Source organism: Lepus europaeus, chromosome X (assembly GCF_033115175.1).
Source record: "Lepus europaeus isolate LE1 chromosome X, mLepTim1.pri, whole genome shotgun sequence".
Classification (NCBI taxonomy): domain Eukaryota; kingdom Metazoa; phylum Chordata; class Mammalia; order Lagomorpha; family Leporidae; genus Lepus; species Lepus europaeus.
The window spans coordinates 22,164,936-22,184,183 of NC_084850.1; the positions used below are offsets into that span (position 1 = coordinate 22,164,936).

At 42.5% G+C, this 19,248-nt stretch overlaps 1 pseudogene; it reads right to left on the reverse strand.

Annotated features, from left to right (window-relative positions):
- Window positions 1–246: 246 nt before the first annotated feature.
- Window positions 247–11,449, reverse strand: LOC133752510 (adenosylhomocysteinase-like; annotated as a pseudogene).
- Window positions 11,450–19,248: the final 7,799 nt, after the last annotated feature.

The following is a 19,248-nucleotide window of genomic DNA, read 5'->3' on the forward strand; positions in this document are numbered from 1 at the left end:
CTATAGGTCAGGCCAAGGCCCATCTGGTAAAGTGCTTGGGCTTTGAGACACCGCTACAACTTCCTGCCTAAAGAAAGACTGACCTAGGCGTTCTAAGACCCTGGGGCTCATGGTTCCCTATGATGTCTCCCTTGTACCTCCATTGTGATCAGGGCTTGAAGAGGGGGGCCTCTCAATTCCCTGTGCCTTACTTGGAATAGTATGAGGAATGCATAGGCCAAAGACTGAGTGACCAACCCCAAGGAGTCAATGGGGGACATCACTGACAAACCAATTGCAAAGGCAGTGCCACTTGTTCTGGGGGAGGAGAGGTAGGGCCTGGGCACTGGAAGGTGAACGATAGGTGTGGCTCTCAGTGTGCTGGTGCTCAGGCTTGAAAGGGCCATCACATGCCAAGGTACTGGGCTTCCATTCAGGTCAACTCAGTCAGCTTCACATTCAGCTCTCCCAGGTGGGCTTCAGCCACTGCCTCATCCAGTTTCTTTGGCAGGAATGGAAACATGACATGTCATTTCTGGGGTGAGTCCACAGCTAAATCTATGCCAGAACCTGATTCTTGAAGGAATTGTTCATCCCCAAGCTGGGTGACCCAGGTTGACCAGCTGGTCTTCAGACAACAGGATGATGTGGCACACATTCTTTAGCCAGTAGCAATCTATCTAGGGCTTAATGTTCACCTTACTACAGTATTCTTGTTGAGCCACCAGATATCAATCGCCACATCAAAATGCCCAATGTCATGTACCATGGCTTTATCCTTCACCTGCTCAAAGTGCTGCCCAAGGATGATGTTCACACAACCTATGGCAATGACAAAGATGTTGCTCTCCTTAAAGGCTTCATGCATGGTGGTCACCTCAAAGCACTCCAAGGAAGCCTACAATGTGGGACCCCCAAAGCCCTCAAGGCCTGGATATAGGCCTTGCCCACCTCACCATAGCCCACGACCAGTGCCAACTGTCCTGCAGTGATCACATCTGTGGCCTTTGCTGCCACCTCTGAGGGACTCCTGGCAGCCACAGAGATTGTCACATTCAATCGTGGTGACAGTCACTGATATTGATGGCAGGCAATTTCAGGATCCCATTGGCCATAATTACACAGAGGTTGTGGACCCAAGTCATAGTCTCCTCGGAGACATCCTGCATTCCTGACAGGAGCTGAGGGTACTTGGTGTGGATCACGTGGGTGAGGTCCAGAGCCATCCTTAAAGTACAGTGTCTGTTCAGTGCACCGTAGCTACTCATCATTTTTGCCTTTCCACTGGAATTCTGACCTTGGCAATGGCAGTTTCTGCATGGTCTTGGGTGGAGAAGATGTTGCAGCTGGGTCACTGTACCTCAGCACCCAGGGCAACAATGAAAACAGCACAGCCATGTGCTTAGAGGCCAAGGAAACCCCTATCAGGCCCAGCGTCCCGTCCTCCATGATGTCCGGGCATTGAGTCCTCGTAAAGCCAGGTGATGTCTGTGACATGATATGCAGCTTTTCAGACATTCTGGTAACACTTTCGCACACAATGATGGACACAAGCAAAGGGGGCTGGGCCTTGAACAGGGGGTAAGCATGGGGTGAGCAGCACGGGGTGCAGCCACGCTGAAGTCTTTAGACCACAGGTCAGCAATCTGTGGTGGAATCCAGGCCATGGTTTTTACATTTGTAGATAGTTGGAAAAAAATCAAAAGCAGAATACAGAATGACAAGTGAAACATTTACATAATTCAAATTTCTGCATTCGTAAATACAGGTTTTCTGGAACATAGCCATATTCTTTAATGTTCAAATTGCCTGTGACTGTTTGCATGCCATAGCAGCAGAGCAGTTGTAACAATGACCATGTTACAATTACCCTTGTTTTGCACTGCTGAGTTGTATACTCCAAGTTGCAGTAGCACAACTGTAACTTCATGGGATTTGGGGTGTTGCATACATTCATATATTTACTGGAATGCAACATTTTTCTATTACTGGTGTGTGACCATCATGTCAAAAGAAGAAAAAAAAAGAGAAAAAAATAACTTCTATTGTTACACTTTTAAGGCACAGTAGAGTGTGGATTTGTTAGCAAATTAGGTACCAAAGTGTTGTAGTTATTATGCAACACGATGGTAGTTGTGCTAAAAGAACGCACAAAGCCTTACCATTACTAAACCACGCACTGATAGCAATATCCTCAACTCCAAAGAAAGCAATGGTCAGAAAAATTAGAAAGTTCAAAACAGAATATTTAATCATAGTAGAGCTTCACAAATACAAACAAAAAGAAATGAGACGGCAACAAGAAGGAAGTTTCTCGGTACTTCATGTGTTAACCAAGCAAGGAAAGCTATTTACCAATGGTGAATGTATTAAATTGTGTTGATTGCAGCAGCTGAAGAGATGTGTCCAGAAAAAACAAACTCGTTTAAGATTATTAGTTTTTGGCAAGGATAGTTTCTTGAAGAACTGAGGCTAATAGGAGCAAATTAATAGTCCATTTAAAAAACAAGGCACACAGCATTGAGTGGTTTTCCTTGGCTCTTGGTGAACTGACAGATGCTATTGAAAGTATTCAGTTGTTATTGTTTATTTGAAAAGTCGACGCCAAGTTTTAAAGTGACTAAAGAATTCGCATGTATGTGTGGAAAGCTACCCGTGAGAACACGATGAAAGAGGTTGAAAAATCACCAATGCAACACATGCGAAGTGGAATAAGCTAATGTTTGTTATTGCTGGTGGTGGTAAAGCATTTTTGGAAAAGACGGTGTTAGTCACGTTTATGTAACTTTGGAAAACATAAGATTTGTAAAGTCTCCGATTTTCATTGTGTTATTTTCATCAGGTAAAGTTTTGTATCTATCATGTATTATTGAACCAGTGGTGCCAATAGTGACCCTCATTCACTCTCGTGGAATTAATCATCATCAGTTCCATATTTTTGTCATAAATAGAAGCTGAATACCTTGACTTGTCTTACCACACAGCAGTTCAATAGCTTAGCAACAGTTAAATTTTACTGCTATAATTTGAGCTCCATTTCAAAATCCATTTAACTGCGAGATTGAGGAGCTTCCACCTAACCTTCAATTAAAAGTGATTAATCACAGCATAGAGACATGATACAAGGCAAATATCAAAAGGAGAATTTAATATAAATCTGCAAATACCTTCCAAGTGAAGATTTTGCTCAATTGAAATCATACTCTTATACCAGCGAAAAAAGACTACAATTCCTCTTACAAGATGTGTCCACAATAGGCAAGCCTGGGACACTATTATGGATTACCTACAGCTGGGGGCAGGGAGTTTGCCAGGAAATAATGACTGTTAACAGGCATGAGCTTCTTTTTGAGGCCAAAATGTTCTAAAATTGATTATGGTGATGGTTTCACAACTCCATTGAATGTACTAGAAAGTACCAAATTGTGTCAAAAGAAGAAAAGAAAATCATATGCTCATGAACTGATATCAGTATGTGACAGTACATGTTTGTGTAAGAGGACATTTTCCAGGATGAAATACATAAAATTTCATTTCAGATCAGCATTAACAGATGAATGCCTGTGATCAATTTTGATGATAGGAAATACTAACTTTGAACTCCAATTAAGCAAAAACAGTTACCCTCAAAATAATCAATTTTTCTTGTTAGCATACCTGTAATTCAAAAAAATACTCTCAATTATCGTTATATTTTTATTTTGTCCAAAAATTCATGTAAATGTGTTTTCTCTGCCATACAATATCCTTGATTTTGTCTCTTGTCTCACATAGCCTGAAATATTTACTACGTTAAGTCTTTACAGAAAAAGTGTATTGATATGGCCTCTAGACTCCACTTCTTGCAGGTTTTGTTATTTTTTAAGACTTATTTGTTTACTTAAGAGGCAGAGAGAGAGAGAGAGAGAGAGAGAGAGTTTTCTATTGATTCACTCCCCAAATGGCCGCAATGGCTGGAGCTGGACCAATCAGAAGCCAGAAGCCAAAAGTCAGGAGCTTCCTTAAGGTCTCCCACTTGGGCACAGGGGCTTTGCCAGGCCATAGCAGAGAGCTGGATGGGAAGAGGAGCAGCCAGGACTCGAACTGGCATCCATATGGGATGCCATATGCCGGCACTGCAGGCAGATTCTTAACCTACTCAGCCACAGCACCAGCCCCAGGCTTTGTTGTTTAACAGCCCTCCCTTACTCCATTCTTTTGCTTCCATTTACACAAAAGTGCTGTCTTAAGACCTCTATAGAACTAGAGTGATGGGCTTATGTCATGTTTTACTCTTTTTACTACATAAAAAGGAGCACCATCTGTTGGTTTCTTAAATAAACTAGGACTGATCCTTGAAACTTTTTTCAGAGTAGATGACGGCTCAAGGGAGCCTACCTAGGAAAACTTTAAAAGGGATATAATGTGAACAAGGAAGAAAAAACGGATAAACTGGGCTAGATCAAAACTAAACACTTTTGTGTTTCAAACATTGTCATCAAGAAAGTGAAAAGAAAATACACAGAATGTAAGAAAATATTTGCAGATCCTATATCTGATGAGGGTTTAATATCTGGGATATATAAAAAATAGTTGCAACTCAAAAATAAGAAGACAAAAATTCAATTAGCAATGGACAATGGTCTTGGATAGATATTTATCCAAAGAAGACCCACAAATGGCTAATGATCACCTAAAAATGTTTAACTTCATAAATAATTAGGGAAGCACAATCAAAACCACAATGAGATACTACTTCATACCTATCAGGATGGCTACAATTAAAAAAAAGTGGTGGCAGTCACGTGAAGAAATTGGAACCCTTGTACATTGCTTCTGCGAATGGAAAATGATGTAACCATTTTGGAAAACATTTAAGTTTCTTATAATACTAAATATAAAATTAGTATATGACCCGGCAATCCACTCTTAGGTATAGAACCCAAGGAATTTAACACAGGACTTGAGCAGATAGTCCCGCACCCATGTTCACTGAAGTATTATTTACAATTGTCACAAAGTAGAAACAATCCTAGTGTCCATCAACTGATGAATGAGACACAAAATGTGGCATATACCCCAAATGGAGTGTTATTGAGCCACAAAAAGGAGTGGACTTCTACATATATGCTACAGCACCATCCCTGTTGGATTGGAGATCACCAGGATTGAGAGGAGAAGGGGAATGAGGAGTTCGTGCTTAGTGCTACAGCTGCACGGGAGATGAGGAAGCTTCGGAAGCGGTGCTCATGAATGTACAATACCGTGAATCTAATTGATGCCAGCGTATTGCGCACTTAAAATACTTAAGGGGCAGGCATTTGGCATGGCAGTGACGATGCTACTTGAGACACACGGATCTCATATCAGAGTCCCTGGGTTTGTGTCCTGACTCCGCTTCCATTCCAGTGTCTCGCTAATGCATACCACAGGCTAACTCTAATGGCTTAAGCACCTGGGTTCCTGCCACACGCATAGGAAGCCCAGATCGAGCTCCTGTCTTCTGGCTTTATCTTCCACTCCGGCCTAGTGCTAGCTGTTGCACACATTTGGGAGTGAACCAGCAGATGGAAGATCTCTCTCTCTCTCTCTCTCTGTTTCCCTATTTATCTTTCTTTCTTTAACATAAATAAATAAATATATTTTTAAAAGTTAAAATAAAATAAAAAATGACCTAAATGAAGGATCTCTGCACGTGAGATCCTAGTGGAAGGAACGGGTCATCAAAGAAGGAGGTACCTTTCTCTGAAGGGAGGAGAGAACTCCCACTTTGACTATGACCTTGTCTAAATATGATCAGAGTCAGTGAACTCAAAAGGCTTCCATAGCCTTGGCAACTCATGACGACAGCCTAGGGTGATTACTGGTGCCATAAACAAGAGTGTCAATTTGTTAAGTCAACAACAGGAGTCACTGTGCACTTACGCCTCATGTGGGATCTCTGTCCTTAATGTGCTGTACATTGTGATTTAATGCTATAACTAGTACTTTAACAGTATTTTTTACTTTGTGTTTCTGTGTGGGTGCAAACTGTTGAAATCTTTACTTAATATATGCTAAACTGATCTTCTGTATATAAAGAGAATTGAAAATGAATCTTGATGTGAATGGAAGGAGAGAGGGAGCGGGAAAGGGGAGGGTTGCGGGTGGGAGGGAAGTTATGGGGGGGGGAAGCCATTGTGATCCTTAAGCTGTACTTTGGAAATTTATATTAATTGAATAAAAGTTAAAAAAAAGTTAAAATATAAAATGTTATATCACATGTATTTTGCCACAATACAAAAACATTTTTAAAGGTTATGTAAGGATTGGGCATTTGGCTTTAGCAGTTAAGATGTCAGTATACCTGCACCCCATATTGGAATGCTTGCGTGGGAGACTGAGCTCCACTCTCAGGAAGCTACAGCTTCCTGCCAATACACACCCTAGGAGGCAGCGCTATTAGCTCACGTTGTTGGATTCCAGTCACCCATGCGGGAGACCAGGACGGAACCTGAATTCCAGGCTCCCAGCTTCTGTTCCTTGCCTGGGGCAGTGGCAGGCACTTGGGGAGTGAATAGCCAGAGGGAGGGATGAATGGATGAAGGGAGCTTTCTCTCTCTCTCTCTTTCTTAAAATAAATGCATTTAAAAAGCGATGTGAGACCATTACTTCTTCTTTTTTTTTTTTTTGACAGGCAGAGTGGACAGTAGAGAGAGACAGAGAGAAAGGTCTTCCTTTTGCCATTGGTTTACCCTCCAATGGCCGCCGCGGTAGGTGCGCTGTGGCCGGCGCACCGCGCTGATCCAATGGCAGGAGCCAGGTGCTTCTCCTGGTCTCCCATGGGGTGCAGGGCCCAAGCACTGGGCCATCCTCCACTGCACTCCCTGGCCACAGCAGAGAGCTGGCCTGGAAGAGGGGCAACCGGGACAGGATCGGTGCCCCGACCAAGACTAGAACCCGGTGTGCCGGCGCCGCAAGGCGGAGGATTAGCCTAATGAGCCGAGGCGCCGGCTGTGAGATCATTACTTTAAAGGGCATAAAAGTGAGAGAGATCGCGAAGTTTCCAAACTTTTTTTGTGTAGACCTTAGCTACAAGGCATCATACAGAGGATAGATCTCTCCATAACTCCACTTTGAGTAATGCTGCTAGGAACAGTAGTGTGCAGGTAGTTCTATGATATTTTGCTTCCAATTTTTTGCATACATAATCAGTTGCAGAACTGCCAGGTCATAGGGTAATTTATGTTGAATGTTTGAGGAATCTCTACACTCTTTTCTGCAGTACCATTACCATTTTTTTAAAAGATTTATTTATTTATTTGAAGGCCAAGTTACAGAGAGGCAGAAGCAGAGAGAGAGAGAGAGAGTGAGACGGAGAGAGAGAGAGAGAAAACGAGGTCTTCCATCTGCTGGTTCACCCCCCAAATGACCGCAATGACCAGAACTGGGCCGATCCGAAGCCAGGAGCCAGGAGCCTCTTCCGGGTCTCCCACGCGGGTACAGGAGCCCAAGGACTTGGGCCATCCTCTACTGCTTTCCCAGGCCATAGCAGAGAGCTGGATCAGAAGAGGAGCAGCTAGGAACCGAACCGGCGCCCATATGGGATGCGGACACTGCAGGCGGTGGCTTTACCTGCTGTGCCACAGCGCCAACCCCAGTACCCATACCATTTCACATTCCCACCAACAATGTGCAAGTTTTCCAATTTGCTCACATCCTTGATAATAGTTTTTTTAATTTAATTTTTAAATTAGCATAGTAATTATACATATTGATGGGGTACAGTGTGATATTTTAGTGCATTTATACAATGTGTACTGATCAAATTGAGGAAAGTAGTTATTTCCATCTGTATATTGTCTCTTTGTGTTTGGATCCTTCCAGTTCTTCTTTTCTGGTTCTTCATAAAATATATGATAGATTATTATAAACTGGTCACCCAACTGTGCTATATAAGTTCCCAATTTATTCCTACTATCTAACTGTATTTTGGTACCTGTTATCCAATCTCACTCTACTTTCTCTCCCTTCTACCCTCATAATCATTATTCTAATCTCTTGTATATTTGAAATCAATTTTGTTAACTTCTACATATGAAAGAGAACGTGCTGCTTTTGCCTTTCTGTGTCTGTCTGGCTTATTTCACTTAGCATAATGTCCTCTAGTACCATTCATTTTGCTGAAAATATCAATATCTCATTCTTTTTATGGCTGAATAATATTCCACCATAATATGTGTGTGTGTGTGTGTGACATTTTCTTTATCCTTTTCTCCATTAATGGACACTTTGGTTGATTACATAGCTTTGCTTTTGTAAATAGTGGTGCAATAAATATGGGAGTGCAGATCTCTTTGATATGCTGACTCCATTGCCTCTGCATGTATACCCAGCAGCTGGATATCTGAGTCGTATGTTAGATGTATTTATAATCTTTTGAGGAATCTCAACACTATTTTCCATAATGATTGCATTAATTTAAATTCCCATCAGCACTGTGTAAGTGTTTCCTTTTTCTCTGCATCTTCACCAGCATTTGTTATTTCTTGCTTTTTTTTTAGTCTTTCTGACAAGAGTGAGATGATATCTCATTGTGGTTTTAATTTGCTTTCCCCTGGTAGGTAGTGATATTGAGCATATTTTCATATACTTGCTGGCTATTTGTATGTCTTCTTCTTCAGATCCTTTGTTCCTTTCCAATTGGATTATTTTATTGTTCTTGTTGTCAAGCTTTTTTTTTTTTTGAGTTCCTTATATATTCTGGATGTTGGCTCTTTATCACATGAATAGCTTGCAAAGAAATCCTGCCGTTCTACTGGTTGTCTCTTCACTCTGTTGACTGTTTCTTTTGTTGTAAAGGAGCCTGTTAGTTTGATACAAACATTTTGTTTTTATCAAGGTTATTTATTTAAGAGACAAAGAGAGAGCAAATGTGCTCCCATCTGCTGAGTCACTCCTCTAATGCCTAGACACTTTGATATGGGATACTATACAGTGTTTTACGCGCCAGGCCAAACAATGAGCCCCAATTTTTATTTTTTTAGTGTCAGTCATCCTAATGGATATAAGGTGATATTTCATTGTGGATTTGATTTGAATTCTCCTTTCTTTTAATTAAAGCTAAGGGATTTCCCATTTTGCAAATGGAAAATACATTAACCTATTTTACATGTCACATGAATATACAAACACAGATCATGAACATCAACTTCTATCCATATTCATATATATATATATATATATATATTCACACACATATATAACATTGTTGTCATACACACATGGTCACTTGCTGGAGTAGGCAGGGAAGAAGACTAAGTGGGAAGACGCTGGAAATGTTTTCTGACCACAGACCCTAAAATGAAAGCGGAAGTTCCTGGAAAATAGAAAGTCTTGCTTTGGTAACTTAACTCTACTAGCTTTTTCTTTACAGGTGTTTAGAAAATGATCTGTAAGGGCTATAAGTTTCACATGCTTCTGCCCTGCGGGGCCCAGAATCTTGTTTCTTCTACACTGTTGGGGTATTGGAGGGTTTTTTTATTATTTATTTATTTATTTGAGAGGGAAAGGGGGAGAGGAAGAAGTGAGGGAGGGAGGGAGAGAGGGAGGGAAAGGGGAGAGGGGAGAGGGGAGAGGGAACAGAAAACTCCCATCCGCTGATTCACTCTCCAAGTGCCTGAAATGGCCGAGGCTGGGCTGGGCCGAAGCTGGGAATGCAATCTAGGTCCTCAGTATGGGCCGTAGGAACTGAACTAATTGAGCCATCACTGCTGCCTCCTAGAGTCCGCATTAGCAGGAAACTAGAAACAGGGGCCAGAGCCAGCTTATCAAACCCAGGTGCTTTGATATAGGATGCAGGCAACCAAGCAGTGTCCTAACTGCTAGGTTACATGCCTGCCATGATATTGTAGTTTTGTAAACCTAAAGGACTACAGTTGCAAAATTTCCTACCTTTTTCCAGGTTTAACTATATCCAAGGGTCAAAATGTGGGGGAAAGTGGTCAAGGATTACCTTTGTCTCATTTAAAGAAATAAGAGAGGGAATCAGTGGAAGGTTGTCTTGTAGTCGTGTGGGCAATGAACATATTAATTTTGATGCAGGTTCTTGTCTTCTGCAGATGTAGAAATACTAAGCAGAAGCTGGTATTTTATGCAAATTGGAACACAGTTCATTTGGCAGTGAGTGAATAAGTACACATCCACGCGTGAATGTACGCTTGCCCCACACTGAGAAGCACCCAACATAAATGGGCCAAAGGATTACCTATAAACAGTAGAGAGAGGCAAAACCAAAAATTGTACCTATAATTGGGAGGGCTCATCTGAGGATGGCTTCATGGGAGAGTGGGAGAGGTCTATCTGAACCAAAGGATTGCCTATAGGAAGAGTGCACACGAGAGCGGTATGTCTGAATGTGTTCGAAGGTGGAAACAGAGCTCTCTTATGCCTTTCACTTCTTTCTATAAAGAAGGTGGTGGTACCACAATTGGATATGCACATAGGGTGGAGTGTTAGCATGCGCCCTTGTCCTGGATGCAACAAGTGCATCCTGGGCAGGTGGGTGGATCAAACCTACAGCCAAAGGGCTACTACTGTTCCATTGCAGGGGAATTCCAACATCCCTTAACTAACTCCCTGCCTCTTTATCCCACATTCAGTAGCACTCTGGGACACAGGGTAACAGCTTTCTTCGCAGTAAAAGCAGCAGGGACAAAGGAACAGGTAACTTTGCTGTCCTGTTCATGGTAGCAATTTCTTCACACGTCAATGCTCCTCTGTGTCTCTGGCTCACATATATTCCCTTTCTGATTTCATTGGCACTGCTATGTTAGTGCTTCTATAGAGGCAGGTGGCTCATGGTGCCTAACGTCTTCTTCCCTTTCTGGCTTTTCATAGGAGAAGTGTCATGATTCAGAAAGGGGATAGATCAAAGAGTCCAGACTTGGTCATTGGGATGGAAGTGGAGAAAGGGTGGGGGTGGCATCTGAGGGGGACCTCTGGTGTTCGTCCACAGTGAGGCAGATGAGGTGCGAAAGCCAAGCTGCCAGGTTCACACTAACTCCTTCATGGGCTTCTGGCCCTGTGGATCCTATCTTACAACTTCATAACTTGTTTCCTTGTGTTAAGAGCATTGCTCTGGTAACGCCTTTACAGCCCCAGGAGCCTGGAATTCCATATGGCTCCTGTTTACATTTTTTTTCTTATTATTTGCAAGGAAAATCTATAGAAAGGGGAATTGAGAATGACCGAATTTTACCTTAATTGGTAGAACAAAAGGTTCCCAGAGGGAGGTTGTTGGGAGGCAGCTCCTCAGAGGATTGCTCTCTCTGTTGGCTTGGAGCAGCTTGAGCTGAGATGTAAGGCTTTCCCTCTAAATACCTGCATATCCTTCACAGGCCTCTACTACCTGGGCCCCGGGAGATTCGGTGACCTCATCTTCTCTCCCTCTGCGAGACTGAAAAACAGCAGTTGCACTGTTTTCACAGAAACTGGGGACTTGAAATACCATCCGATTTTTCATTTTCCTAGAGCATGATCTATTTCCAACACAAACATTTGTGCTATGACTGCAGGGGAGATGAATCAGAAGTGATACACACCTTGCTTCATACACTGGAAGGAAGCCCAGAAGGAGAATTAGAGTGAGCTCTGGTATGTGTCTAAAGAGAGGGCTAGCGGGGGAGACAATGTTGCTGCCCTGTGACATCCAAAACCTTCTTTACAGGCCTCTGTTGCCCTGCGCCTACGGGCTTCGAATACCTCTATGCTCTTCATTTTCGCTAAAATAAGTATTGAACAGTGTTAGAAGTACAGGAAAGTTATGAAGATAGCACAGAGAATTCAGTACACAGGGTATGATTCCTTCATACTTCACTGATTTTTCCCTAAGACCCTCTTTCTGTTCCAGGACTCCATCCAGGATAATACTTGGGTTAGACTCCTCTGGCTGCCATAACAAAATACTACAGATTAGGTGACTCAACCAACAGAAATTTATTTTCTCACACTTCTGGAGGCTGGAAGTCAAAGACATAAGTGCTGGAAGGTTTGCTTTCTCCTGAGTCTTCCTTGGCTAACAGATGTCTTTGTGTGATAATATGGCCTTTCTTTCTGAGTGCATGCACTCCTGATGTCTCTTCCTCTTCTTTTTTTTAGGTTTATTTATTTATTTGAAAGTCAGAGACATGGAGAGAGAGAGAGAGAGAGAGAGAGAGAGAGAGAGAGAATCTTCCATTTGCTGGCTCACTCTGTAAATGGCTGCAATAGCCGGGGTTGGGCTAGGTGGAAGCCAGGACCCAGAGCTTCCACCATGTCTCCCACATGGGTAGCATGGGCCATCCTCCACTGCTTTTCTCAGGCCATTAGCAGGGAGCTGGATTGGAAGCAGAGCAGCCAGGACTCAAACGGGTGCCCATATGGGATGATGGCTTCGCAGGTGGCAGCTTAATCCAGTACACCACAACACCAGCCCCTCTCTTCCTCTTCTAATAAGGACAGCAGTCCTATTGGGTTAGAGTTCAACCCTATTACCTCATTTAACCTTAATTACCTGTTCTATTTATTTTCACATAAAGTTCCACTGGGAACCAGGGTTTCAACATATAAATTTGGGGCAGACAACATAATCCAGTCCATAACACTCCACCTTCTAAAACTCATGTCCTCACACACAAAATGCATTCACCCCAACAGCCCAAAGGTCTTAACCCATTCCAGCATCAATTCCAAGTCTACAGTTTTATCTAAACACGAGTATTATCTAAATCAGGGATGGGTGAGACTCAAGTTATGATGCGTCCTGAGGCACAATTCCCGTTCAGCTGTGAACCTATGAAACTAGACAAGTAGCGCTTCCAAAACGCAGTGCTAGAACAGGCAGGGAATAAACATTTCCTTTCCAAGACAGAGAAATTAAGAAAGGGGTTGAGTATATCCAGCAAGTCTGAAATCTAGCAAGGAAATTCTTTTGCATGTTAAAACCAAAAAATAATCCTCTTTAGCTTGATGCTTTGCCTGCCAATGCCACTGAGGTAACAGTGACACCTCCACGATTTTGTGTGGAAGCCCTGTCTCCACCATTCTAGGCAGTAGCCTCACTCACAAGACTCGGGGCTGTGGCCTGGCCTCTGAGCAGCCTGACCTGCTGAAACCAAGGAGGAGACAGCATTCCCCTCAGAAACTGAAGAGGAGATAGCCCCAACACCCAGGCCTGAAGTTGCAATGGCAATACTGTCAGCCTTTGCAGCACCTCCAAGGGTCATTCTTCACTTTTCTTCAGAGACAATGAATGTTCACAGCCAGAGCTCTATTGGCCCAGCTTCTAGAATTCCAGAAGTCCAACAGCCTTCTTTCATTTTGTCTTGTTTCTGTCCCTTAGTCCAAGGCGATAGTATCTCTGCTGATATAATTGTATCTCTATTATTGGCTTCTACTAATATGTTTGATTAAATGTATAAGTAATATATGAAACTTTTTTATCAAATTGATTTTCCAGCCAAACCTGTATATTTTTCCCAGAATATATTTTCTTGGTTTTTGCAAAATGCATAGGCCAAGCCTGTTCTAAATTTTCAAATTCTGGTTTGTGTTTGCTTAACAATTCCTTCAATTTACCTCTTTCTTTTTGCATTTTATTAGAAGCAATAAGAAACCAGTCCTCACTTGCAACGCTTTGCTTAGCAATCTCCTCATCCAAATATCTGAGTTCATAACTTTTTAAACATTTATTTATTTATTTATATGTGATGCAGAGAGACACTCAGAGAGCGAAATAGAGAGAGGGAGCTTCCATTTACTGACTCACTCCCTATATACGTGCAATGGCTGAGACTGGACTGGGCCAAAGCCAGGCCCCAGGAACCCCATCCAAGTCTTTCACATGGGTGGCAGGAATACAATTACTTGAACTATCACTGCTGCCTCCCGGGTCTGAATTGTCAGAAAGCTGGAATCAAGAGCCAGAGCTGGTTATCAAACACATGTACTCTGAAGCTGGCATTGTGGTGTATCGAGTAAAGTCGCCACTCATATGCAATGTCAAAATTTCATGTGCGTGCTGGTTCAAGTCCTGGCTGCTCCACTCCTGGTATCTTCTTCATTTTACGAGGACATCAATTTTATTGTACAAGAGCCTCGCTGTTATGACCCAATTTCACCTCAACTTCCTGCTTAAAGGTTCTGTCTCCAAATGCAGTTACTTTGGGGTGTAGGACTTCAACATGTGGAGTTGAGGGGAAATAATTCTGTCCACACATGACCTTTCTTCTCTTGATGTGTCAAGACTGAGTAGCTGTGTTTTCCACCCTCACAAGAATTGGGGACTGGAAATCAAACCACCCTTCCTTTTGTTCCCAAAATATTCTCTATTTCAAAATGTGGGGAATAGGGTGATGTTCATTTTAAGATGAATAGACAATGAAAATCCTCTCCTTGTCTAGTTCCGGAAGACCATTTGCTAGTAGTTGAGAAGCATTGCTAAAAAAGCAATTGTCCTGTTCACACGAGTTCCTTCTTCACTGACCTCTTCTTCTCTCTGCCTCTGTTGCTATGGATCTTATGCTTAAACAAAATACATAGCCTGCAGTTTTGAGGACTTTGCTGGTCGTCCCTTTATAGAACCAGAGGCTTCCACTTCACAATGGCCATGATAACTTCTAGAATCCAGTTTATACTCAAAGAATGTTAGGAGAAATGTTACAACAGTGATCATGGAGAGAGTGATGTCACTGAACACAGCAGAGAGAGGATCTTGGAAATTTCTCTCCTGTATGCAAATATTGACAAAACTGTCAAAAATGTCTGAATTAACGTCTGGGGGACTTTAGAAATTAACCAGTAGCTTTCATCACTCAGTGTTTTATGCAAGAAAAATAGCAGATAAGGTAAAAATAGTGAGTTTTATGCTCTTTTATCTTGCACTCGTCCCATTCCCCTCTCTTTAAATCCTAGGATCCTTTCACTATGTTCCTAAATCTGTATATATGAAATACATGAAACTTGTATATCTTAAATAAAATTTTACAAAAAAATCTACAACCTATTTTCTCATCTTTTGTAGCCAACAGGGGAAGCATAACCAGCCTTCGAATAACTCATTCACAAAGAATAGTGACAATTTGACTTGTCCAGTCATTCCCTGGAAGAACTCACTAGCAGGGATATCTGTATTTGGCCTGACTTGCAGCTCAGGCAGGGTGCAAACTTTTTCCCAGGAGGCATTTGTCAAAAGCAATTTCAGGCAATTTTTAAGATTTCTGGCTGTCCAAGAGGGCAGTAACAGTTGGGAGGAAATGACAAACTAACCCAAACTCTTTTTTTTCCCACAAAGTTCAGGAATGAGATATCCATACAGTTTTTGAAAATATCTGATGCTTTCCTGGGACTCTAGAAAATCATGGACATACTCAGGTTTGTGTACATGCTCAGGAAAGACCTGACAAGAGTCCACATTCTCACTTCTGATTGAAACATTGAGCTCCTGCGAAAGTAGACTGTGAAGGCTAAGGCAGAGCCTTTAACTGTGTGCTGGAGCGTTGAAGGTCTGCCCAAACACACATGCGCCATGCCCCTCAGCAAAGGCTAGTAGCCATAGTGGTTCCAAGAGTTTAAGGAAATGGCTGTCTGATCACTAACTGACCACCAAAGTGACTAGAAATTCTGTGGCCACACATGACAAAGAATACAGACTTGAAAGAATTACAAAATCAATAGGATACACACACATGCACACATATAATAAGGAGTCAGCTCATGTGATTATGGAGGTTGAAACGATTCATGATCTGCTGTCTGCAGGTTGGAAGCCCAGGGAAGTCAGTATTGTAGTTGTAGTCCATATCTGAAGGCCTCATAACCAGGAACACTGATGTTCAAGGACAGGAGAAGATGGATGCTCCTGTTCAAGCAGAGAGAGTGACTATGCCCTTCTGTGGGGAAAACAGGGCCATCACAGAAGATGGCACTGGCAGCCACAAGTGACGTGCAACTGAGCGACCAGGAAATGGCGGCAGGGAGCAGCCACACAAGTACTCTGCCCAGCAACCAGCACCTATAGGCCAACTAAAGAAACGCCCTCTGAGCTGATTGGCTAGAACCCCTATATAAGCTGCTGCACTGACTGAAATAAACAAGTTTGTGAGCTGCTTGCCACTAAGCTTGCTTCTGCCCAACTCCTGGTGTCTGTCGTGACTCCGTGCATCTGCGCATCTTACCCCCACCACCACGGAAGAATCCAAACAAGACAACACCCATCCTCTGCCATCCTGTTTGATTTGGGCCCTCAACGTGTTGGATGCTGTCCACTCATGCTTCAGGGCCTTCTTTGCTCAGTCTGTTGATTCGAATGTTGATCTCTTCTGAAAAGCAACCTCACAAATCCTCCCCAAAATAATGTTTTGTTTTGTTTTGTTTTGTTTTTTGACAGGCAGAGTGGACAGTGAGAGAGAGAGAGAGACAGAGAGAACGACATAATGTTTTACTAGATATCTGGGCATCACTCTGCCCAGTCAGGTTGACACATAAAATTAGTCATCATAATTCTATTCCTTGTCAACTTGGCACCCATACACATTTCCTTAAACCATTCTTAATCACCAAATGAAGGCGGTAACAAGGTCATAATTTTTCCAAATATGCTACAATTATCTTGTGTACAGCTGAAATGCACGTAAAGTCCTTGAGTGATGTTTACTCTTCTCCTGATGTCCTGTAACTCAAATACAATGATATGAAATTAAATATACGTAAATCCTATTAAGTCAACACATTTTATGTTATACAAGAGGAGAATAAGAGGAAATAAAACAAAGCTATTCCATTAATATATGTATATGTACACACAAATATATTCATAACAAAATAAGGTAGAACTATTCCTGAAGACTGCAGTCCTCATTTCTGTAATGGATCACTTGATTGGAGCTGCTGTTTGTAACTACCTTCTTCTACTTCCTGTTTTATAGTCCCTTAGCCTTCAGCAAGCCACTCAGCTGTCAAGATGTTTACTTGGCAGGGTGATCTAAACCTTCATTACTAAGGAGCCTACAGTCTGCCTGGATTGGATTGTTATGGTTTTCTATTGACCTTAATCACAGGGCATGATGATGCTAAGAGACACCCTAAAGAATCTCCTATATAACAGGCATACTCTTCCTGCTTCCCTTGTCCAGTTTACCCAAGGTAGTCAAGATCAGTCATCCCAGCCTGTGCCCGATCTCCTTTCTTTGACTCAGAAGCTTAAGGAGCCCAAAGTGACACTCTTAACTTCTAGTGAAACAGAATGATGGTCATCTCTCCTGGTGGAAGTATTCCTCCCTCTGGAACAAAGACCTCTAGACCAGCAGAGCATAAGTTGCAGGAACAGAAAGCAAAAATTATGCTAGTGTAGTGAGTCTCCAATGGCTAACAGTGATACCCTTCCCATTTCCACCCTTTGAATTCAGGACCCATAAATCCAGGCTATCAGAGAAACAGCGGTGCTTGGCGGATGCAGAAAATACATGAGCACAGCCTGCTAGAGAATTTTGTCACAGTCCTGGAAGATACTGCCACCTAGCTGGCAATGTAACTGAGCCTTCAAAAGGCCATTCCATAGTTCTTTTTTTAAAAAATGACTTATTTATTTGAGAGTCTGAGTTAGAGAGAGACAGAGAGATTCCATCTGTGGATTCACTTTCCAAATGGCCACAATGGCTGAAGCTGGGCCAGGCCAAAGTCAGGAACCAGCAGCTTCTTCTGGGTTTCCTGCATGGGCGCACTTGGGCCACTTTCCACTGCCTTCCCAGGTGCATTGGCAGGGAGCTGGATGAGAAGTGGAGCAGCTGGGACTCTAACTGGAGCCCACATGGGATGCTGGCATTGCAGGCCATGGCTTGAACACACTGAGCTACAGTGCTGGTGCCATTCCACTGTTCTATCGAGCCAGATGGTTCAGGATAAAGAGGAACATTGTAAGACCAGTGAATTCTATGAACATGGGCCCATGGTCACACTCTGTTGCTGTGAAGTGAATTACTTTATCAAAGTCAATGCTGTGAGTAATATCATAGTTATGGATAAGACATTCTGCATGCCCACAGATGGTAGTTTTGATAGAACCATTGTATGCAGGGAAGGCAAATCTGTGTCCAGAATATCTATTCCAGTAAGAACAAAATACCATTCCTGTGGGCCTTGGTGAGTGTAAGGCCATGTTGCTGATTCCATGAATATCCTCCATCTCTTCAACCATGGACACTTTATTCATGAGCCCAGTGAGCAACAGCATGGGTAACTTGAGAGTGTTGACTGGTCTCCTCAGATTGCTCACTCTGTCCGCTTGGTCAATGAAATCCTCCTCTGCTGACATCCTTTGCTGAGCGTTCCTATGAAACATAAATATCTTCACTTTTTTCTCATTCTTCAAGGTTTATCTATATAATTTCAAATTATTTGTCACCCGTTTTCCAATCATATTCCTTCCAAGTTCCTGATCATCCAGCCAAATCATTGGTCACAGTCCATGAATCAGAATATAATTGTGCTTCTGGCCATTTCTCCCTCCAAGCAGAATGAATAAGCAGGCACAGTTCTCAAAGTTCTTCCCACTGGGAGGATTTCGCTTCACCACTGTCCTTAAGCATCCTTGAAAGGAGCTGTACATTTTCATGTGGTGCCTGTATATCATGTTTAGAAACATTTTATAACAGAACTGAATCCTCTGTCCTTCTGGCAACTGATTGTGGGGAATTCCCCATGAGGCCATAAATGTGGGCTGAAAGAAAGAAGACAGTGTAGCAGGAGGGAAGACCATGGGCGTTTAGGATTCTTCTCATGAAACTTGGGGTCTCCTTGAGCCCAATCACATATACGAGGCTACTTCAAAAAGCTTGTGGAAAAATGAAATCAAAAGATGAACATACTGTGGTACAACATTTTTTTTTTTGAAATCCACTCATAGCCTTTTCAATATGGATTTTCCACGAACTTTTTGAAGACCTCTCATATACCACTTCCATTTGATGCTGCAGTGCTATTGTTCATGCCAAAATGTTGAGGTTGTGGGTCAAGTTTCATGATAGGCAAGCCAGGCCATGGTGACTTGGTGGCCCCTGGTCAACTATCAGGTCTCTACTCAGGCCTAGTAGCAGGACAAGAGCTGCTTCTTGAAAAGGAGAGTAGCTATTTATGGAGCATAGTAAGATTTTACTCAAAAATCCTAAAGGCTGGTGATGCAATTTCCTAAAGAGGCCTGCCACTTCAAGCATCACTGATTCTGCTGAACCATATGGCCCAAGTGGCAGAATAGCTTGAAAAGGAGCTTGGACCTGC